The sequence below is a fragment of the Octopus bimaculoides genome, chromosome 3 (assembly GCF_046866305.1).
Source record: "Octopus bimaculoides isolate indiv1 chromosome 3, ASM4686630v1, whole genome shotgun sequence".
In the NCBI taxonomy this organism is placed as follows: domain Eukaryota; kingdom Metazoa; phylum Mollusca; class Cephalopoda; order Octopoda; family Octopodidae; genus Octopus; species Octopus bimaculoides.
In genome coordinates, this window is record NC_142930.1 from 88,572,537 (window position 1) to 88,580,782 (window position 8,246).

Sequence of the window (8,246 nt, forward strand, 5' to 3'; positions counted from 1 at the left end):
ACCTCTGTCAAATGAATCACCAAAATTGGCCTTTCATTATTTATAATCTGTACCTGTTTGTTTGGTTACGAAATAAGATACACAAAAACGTGTTTCTGAATTACGTGTATTTACTTTATATACATATGAGTTGAAAACTTTCTTCTAGCATTCCACTTAATATCTATGTTCCATGCTGGCATGGATTGGAGAGTTATTAATGTAGAAATATGGTATCGTAGCTACTAACAGTTGAGGGTTGCGTAGTCTAGACGGCGTTTTTAGATTTCATTATTCTCTTTAATCCGGGCAACGCCGGGTGTTTCTGCTAGTTTATTATATAAACAATATATGCGTATAAATTACGATTAAACCGGATGAAATATGTCACAGGGAATAACATTTTTATGACCGCCCAGCAGTAATTCTATTCAGCTGAATAGACGTCAGTGATTGGTTGAAATTACAGAAATACGACAACTTTAACATGGAATAACTTGCGATGTACATTTTTTTGTTAAGAAGACTAAGAGTAAAAGATGTTTTATATGACACATTCTACCAGTGTCCCAAGTTTCAAAGTGTTTCGTTAGTGTTTCGTTAAGAAAATACTGGTGCCCCCGTTTTGAAATAGATCCAAAATCTGTCTTCTAGGTGGGGGGGGGGGGCGAATTTTTAGAGGCTCGATTAGAAGGAAGAAAGAGATACGGGTATTTTCTGAGATGGTTGAAATTGATGGCAGTTCGAGGGATCACTTTTCTTTTAGTCAATGTAGTTTTGTCTTTCTTTTTTTTGTGTGTGTGGGGGAGGGGGCAGTTGCCATGTTATCCAGCCGTAGAAAACAGACCTTATCAAAATTGTTTTGGAAAGTCATTAAATGTGTGTGCGCGTGTTTAAGTGTGTATATGTGAAAGCGAGTGTGTGCATGCGTATGCGTGTGTGTGTGTTGTGTGTATTGGTTGTTTAAGCAAATTTTCCCAATTATTTTAGTAACAGTAATGAGAACTTTTTAGTAAGGATTTGTCAAATGCTCATGCTTTTTTTTCTTTTTAATGTGTTTTTGTTTAGGTAAGAATCTTTTGATGAAATATAATTCCATTGCCTTTTGTGCATCCGTAGAAGGGAAATTCTTGAATCAGCTATTTCCACATATTTCCAGATACTTACACAGTGGAATTTTATGTTTGTTTTTTTTTTTTTCTGATGTGTGATCTGTATATATATTCATATACAGAGAAAGAGAAAAGGAGAGATAGATAGAGTGGAAGACACTTATTCAAGGAGTCCACGCAATGGAACTGAACAGAAACGGCGTGGTTGCAAAGCGAATTTCTTAACCACACTGTCATGTCTACGCCAATTCTTTTACTTGTTTCAGTCATTTGACTGCGGCCATGTTGGAGCACCGCCTTTAATCGAGTAAATCGACCCCAGGACTTATTCTTTGTAAGCTTAGTACTTATTCTATCGGCCTATTTTGCCGAACCGCTAGGTTACGGAGACGTAAACACACCAGCATCGGTTGTCAAGCGATGTTGGGGGAACACAGACACACAAACATATAAACACACGCGCGCGCACACACACACACACACACACACACACACACACACACACACACATATATATATATATATATATATATATATATTAAATATATATTTTTATAAAACAAAATTTTATAAAATATATATAGTATCTGTTAACAGTCTTAGCAAAAACCTCAGAGGTGAGTTTTTGTATATATATATATATATATATATATATATATATATATACGACTAAACACTTTCAAACTTCGGGCACTGGTAGAATGTGTCATAAAACATCTTTTACTCTTAGTGTTGTTGAGTAAAGTTTCTATTTTCAAAGTTATTTCGTGTTAAAGTTGTCGTATTTCGGTAATTTCAACCAACCAATGACGTGCATTCAGCTGAATAAAATTACTGCCGTTGTTTGTCAACAACAACTATCGGCGGTGTATATTTCGTTTGTCACTGCTATTTATGACATCGTTCGTGCGTTTGCACTGGTTTTAGCTTTAGGGTTAGGGTTTTAGAGTTAGGGTTAGGGTTAGGGTTAAGGTTTTAGGGTTAGAGCTGGGGTTTTAGGGTTAAAGTTACGGAAAAAAGTGAAAAATTAAGAAATTGGACGGGAGGGAGTAAAAAGTATTTTCGAAAATAGTAGCGGATCTTTTTTAAAACGGGGGCCACATTTTTCATTAACGAAACACTTTGAAACTTGGAACACTGGTAGAATGTGTCATATAAAACATCTTTTTCTCTTAGTCTTCTTTAAAAGAAAAGAAATCCATAAATTATTCCATGTTAAAGTTGTCGTATTTCTGTAATTTCAACCAATCACTGACGTCCATTCAGCCGATATACATTAAGTGCCGACTACATAAACAAACGATTCTTCGTTTTATTTGCTTTTTTCATTTTAAATTTGCTTTAACCCTAATCCTAACCCTAACCCTAACCCTAACCCTAGGGTTAGGGTTAGGGTTAGAGTTAGGGTTAGGGTTAAAGCAAATTTAAAATGAAAAAAGCAAATAAAACGAAGGTATGGAGATTAAATACGCTTTACATCGCTTAATGAGCCAAAGGAGTAAATGTAAACAACTGAATACTTGTCAGTGATTGGTTGAAATTATCGAAATAAGACAATTTTTTACATGAAATAAATTCGAATACAAAGATATTTTTCTGTTCTATAACACAAAATAGATAAGTATACGAAGTTTGAAAGTCTTTCGGTACCAAAAACACTACGTAAAACATTAATGAAAAATGTGGCCCCCGTTTTAAAAAAGATCCATAGTAGCTGAAAAACAGGAAACACATCTAAAAGCAGTAGAAATGCACGAACGATTATCGTGGTGCCATGAAGTAAACATGTTTCAGGTACACTCGTTTATTCATACAAACGTAACTGAGATGAAATATGTCATAAATAACAGTGACATACGAAATATACACTGCTGGAAGTTGTTGTTGACAAACAACAGCAGTAATTTTATTCAGCTGAATACATGTCATTGATTGGTTGAAATTACCGAAATACGACAACTTTAACACGAAATAACTTTGAAAATAGAAACTTTTCTCAACAACACTAAGAGTAAAAGATGTTCTATATGACACATTCTACCAGTGTCCGAAGTTTAAAAGTGTTTAGTTACAGAAAATTAATTTCTCGATCTGCCGTTTAAAGGGGATCCGGAATTCTTTTTACTTCAACACCTGTGTGTTACACGAAAAGAATAAATCTCTATATATTATTAACAACATGCCTTCTGGCATTTTATTTCTACATACACTTCATTCCATGTAATATTGTGACATTGACACATTTGAACACGTTACAACTTTGAACCATCTTGCCTTCTGGATTGTTTTCACACACATGTTATAGAGGTATTCGTTAAATTGGTAACAACCAATCCACTAAATTTGTTACCCCCACTGGTGACCTTACTACATATTGTGTGATTGCTAAATTTGCAATTCCACAAACTACTAAATATTTACACATACATACACACATACATCATTCATGCATACATCATACATACACATACTTACATATAGGAATGATCACTTGCCGCTTCAAGACCAACCTCGTTCAGGGCAATCGTCGATCTCCCGAACGAATGAAAACATCACGAAAATTCATGAACTGATCTTGGAGGACCGTTGTCAATAATTCACTAACTTGTTGATATGACTGAGAATGTGTCATATAAAACATCTTTTACTCTTAGTCTTCTTAACAAAAAAATGTACATCGCAAGTTATTCCATGTTAAAGTTGTCGAGGAATTGCGAATGAAAAGACTTGCAGCAAAATTTGTGCGTCACTTGCTCACGGAAGATCAAAAGCAGTCACAACTAAATGTCGTAAGAACAGTTGGAAGTTGACCACTGGTGACGAAAGCTGGTGCTACGGAAGCATTCGATGTCACTACGCACCTCAAAAGCATGTCAAGTGAAGTTCCATATTAAAACGATGCTGATTTGTTTCAATTGTCCACACAGAATTTGTTCCTCCTGGTCAAACTGTTAACTAGACATTTTACTAGGCAGTTCTGAAGCGGTAAGACGAAAATGCCCTGACCCGTGACAAAGTGGAGAGTGGTGGTTTCATCATGACAATGCGCCTGTGCACACCGCCTCGAGTGTGAGACAGTTTTCGACCCAAAATAGCATGACCCTGCTTGATCATCCTCCCTATTTATCCGATCTTGCTCCTTGCAAAAAAATGTCCTTAAAGGAAAACGTTTACAGATGTGGAAGTGGTGAAGTAAAAAACGACGGCATCACTTCGCAAGAGTTCCAGGACTGCTTCGAACAGTAGAAAACGCATCTGGACCGATGCATTGCTTCAAATGGAGAATACCGTGAAGGCAGTAAAAGTATAAATACGTAAAACTAAGTGAATAAAATATTGCAAAATTCCGGTTTCTTTCGGTACTCCCTCGTATACGCTGTAAATGCAGATGTGAGGTGGAGTAAGGACCAGTACAGCGAAGGCGGTGATAATGATTAGTTATTAAGATAATAACCATAACACATGTAGAATCTCTAATAATAATTCTTTCTAGTGTGAAGGCGCGTGGCTTAATGGTTACAGTATTCGACTCCCGATCGTGAGTTCGATTCTCAGCGGCGCGTTGTGTCCCTTAATATCATTGAGAACAACGTCAAGGGGTACAGGTATCAGTGGAGTACTCAGCCACTTGCACGTTAATTTCATAAGCAGGCTGTTCTGTTAATCGGATCAACTGGAACCTTTGTCGCCGTAACCGACGGAGTGCCAATTCTTTCTACCATACACACGAGGCCTAAAATTTTTGGTGGTGGGGGACAGTCGATTACAGCGACCTCAGTGCTCAATTGGTACTTATTTTATCAATCCCGAAAGTCGACTTCGGCGAAATTTGATCTCAGAACGTAAAGACAGGCGAAATACTGCAACGCATTTTGCTCGGCATGCTTACGAGTCTGCCAGTTCGCCGCCTTATCTATAATAATTATAATGGTCTCAGATTTTGGTACAAGCAATTTCGGGGGAAAGGCTAAGTCGATTACATCGATCCCAGTGCTTAACTGGTATTTATTTTATCGGCCCCGAAAGGAAACATTTAAACTCAGAATGTAAAGCCAGATGAAATCCCGCTATGCATTTCGTCCGGTGCGGTATCGCGTAGGATAAACGTATTAATGGTAATAACGATAATAACAGAGGATTCAGCATTTCGATTAAATGAATTCCTTGCTTCTGAATTAACGTATATGTTAGATAAGCATTCCCACCCACAACTGTACCGTTAACGTAACTCTCATGCCGAAGCAGCGTTACACATTGTATGATAAGGTTGTACCTTTAGAATCACGTGTACAATTCATCTGAAAGGCTTCTTTATAGTTTTTTCCCCACCTAATTTCACTCATAATGTAACGGATCGATCCGAGGCTATAAAAAAAAATACTTGCCCAAGGCGTCATATCTGAGTTGTGCTGGAACAACTTTGATAATAGGTGTGTTCAATCAAGTTTGACCTGGGGTTAAACAATTAGAACGACGATGGTGACGCAAAAAGCTGAAAATTCTGGCCTCGGGTTACAACATAGATGGTGGCGGGACGGCCGGGGAATTACTTCTGCGCCTTTTTCTAAACCTTTAAGACATCAATAAAAATATTGTTTTCAAATTTGGGCACAAGACCAGAAAGTCCGTGGAAGGGGATAAATTAATTACATCGACCTACAACGAAGATGGTAAATAAGGGAATTGTAAAAATGATATACGACTTGAGATGAAATGAACTGGTAAGCGACGATTTATTTTCCGTTATAAAATTCAATGATTGTCATACATGAAATAAAATAACAACAGGTTACACCAAAGATGTGTGAGAGACTTCGTGGTCAGGCTGGACTGTTGATCTTGTAGGTACTGTTTGGTGGTGTGCTGAGACAGCCGTTGGTCTGTTGATCGTGTGGTGTGTTCAGCAGCAACGATGTAGGCAGGCGTCTGGTGTAGATGAAAGCGATGGCTGGCTGGTGTCAGATACATCGTTTTCAAAGACGAGTTGCGTGTGGTTAGTGACGTGTACCAAAGACCTAGAGCAGTCGAGAACTGACATTCTTATAGAGATCAGTAGGTTCCTAGAGTTTTCCTGCGTAAGGAAAAACGAACTGTTGAGCCAACACGATTGGACGGCTGGAAACCGACCAATACGAACAAGTTCAGCTAATCACAAGGTCATGTGACCTGCTGGAACGAAAAGGCTTGTGGAGCCGATATCCGGGTATTTAATCCTAAACAACCACGACGAAAACATCTCAGACATAATGACAGTGTAAATCATTTCTACAACACTTACTTCCCAGCGCTCAGCTGATACTTATGTTAGAGACTCCGAAAGGGTGAAAGACAAAGTCAAACTCGGCGGAATTTGAACTCAGAACATAAAGACAGACGAAAAGCCGGCTAGTATTTTGCCCGGCGGGCTGACGGTTCTACCTTAATCAATGAAAATATTGAGACTTAAATTTAGTAACTTTAATATCTGTATACGTAATAGGTATTTTAAGCGTTATTAACTAGCAGATGTTACGTTTCTTTGTTCACGAATATTGACCAAAGCCGATAAGAGGAAATGAAATCCCGACCCTTTTATTCGGTTTAGTCCAACACACAACCGACTTGAGTAACACTAAGTAACGTGGCAATTAAAGCTCTCAAATGCAACAATAGACTGTACGATGAAAGGAAAAAAGATAAAGACGGCGAGACTAAAAGAAGAAAGAGTAAGATAATAAAAATAGTGACAGATAAATCTGAAGAGATAGAAATAATCACAAAAGAATTTGTATTGCAGACGATGAAAGGAAGGTTCACAAAGAGTATCATATCATGTTTGAATATGTGCGTATATCTCTTTCGCTCTCTCCCTTGATATATATATATATATATATATATATATATATATATATATATATATATATATATAGAGAGAGAGAGAGAGAGAGAGAGAGAGAGAGAGAGAGAGAGAGAGAGTGAGAGAGAGAGAGAGAATTTACAAAAAAACAAAAGACGAAGACGGGTGTGTATACATACACAAACACACATGCGTGTCTTTGTGTGTATTTCTTTTTTCCCTTTATATGTATAAGTGTGTGTGTATGTATACATGCATGCATGCATGTATGTATGTATGTATATATATCACTGTTTCTTTTGATCTAATAGCTATTTTGATGTCATTGTTAGATACTGTTCTTAAGATCAAGCTTTACATGTCCCTAAAGTGCAATAATGCTTGATTATAAACTTGAAAGATTTTTCACTGGAAATTTACACTTTCATTCGTTATCATTAAATTAATTGTCTGTGGAGTAGCGAAGACATGAAATAAACGCTGCACTAAACGCATTTCAATATTTAATGACGACCTGGCAGGATCGTTAGCACGCTGAGCAAAATGCTTAGCGGTATTTCATCCGTCCTTACGTTCTGAGTTCAAATGGCGCCGAGGTCGACTTTGTCTTTCATCCTTTCGAGGTCGATAAAATAAGTACCAGTTGATCGCTGGAATCGATGTCATCGACTTAACCCCTCTCCCGAAATTGCTGGCCTTGTGCCAAAGTTTGAAATCAATGTTTAGTGACATGAAGGCAGCGAGCTAAGAGAACAGACAGCAGGTCGGACAAAATACTTAGCAACATTTTGTTCATCTTTATGTTCCGAGTTCAAATTCCGCCGACGTCGAGTTCACCTTTCATCGTTCTGCGCCCCATAAAATAAGTACTAATTGAGCATTGGAATCGATGTAATCAATTTACTTTCTCCCCCGAAATTGCTTGCCTTGTGTCAAAATTTGAAACCAATATTTAGTGACATCTCTGTATGTGCCGAGTTCAAATTACCTCATTATATTGGAGCACTGTTAAAAGTTGTTTAACCACATCTCAATCCTGAAAGAACAGGTCTTGATCATGCAAGCAAAATGTACCAAATTACCACTTGCTTGCACCTAATTACAGGTACATTTTCGATGTACGGGAGCTGTTAAATATCCATCTTATTACCTTTAAATAGTCCACATCTGCTGCCATTGAAATAAGGTTTATATTTGTTTAAATGTCTCTATCTGATGTCATAGTTAGCTGCTTATCTTTCAAACACTAAATGCTCGACAACTCTGTGGTGTTATTATTAACGGCAATATACACTTTCGTCAGAAACATAAATGTAAAT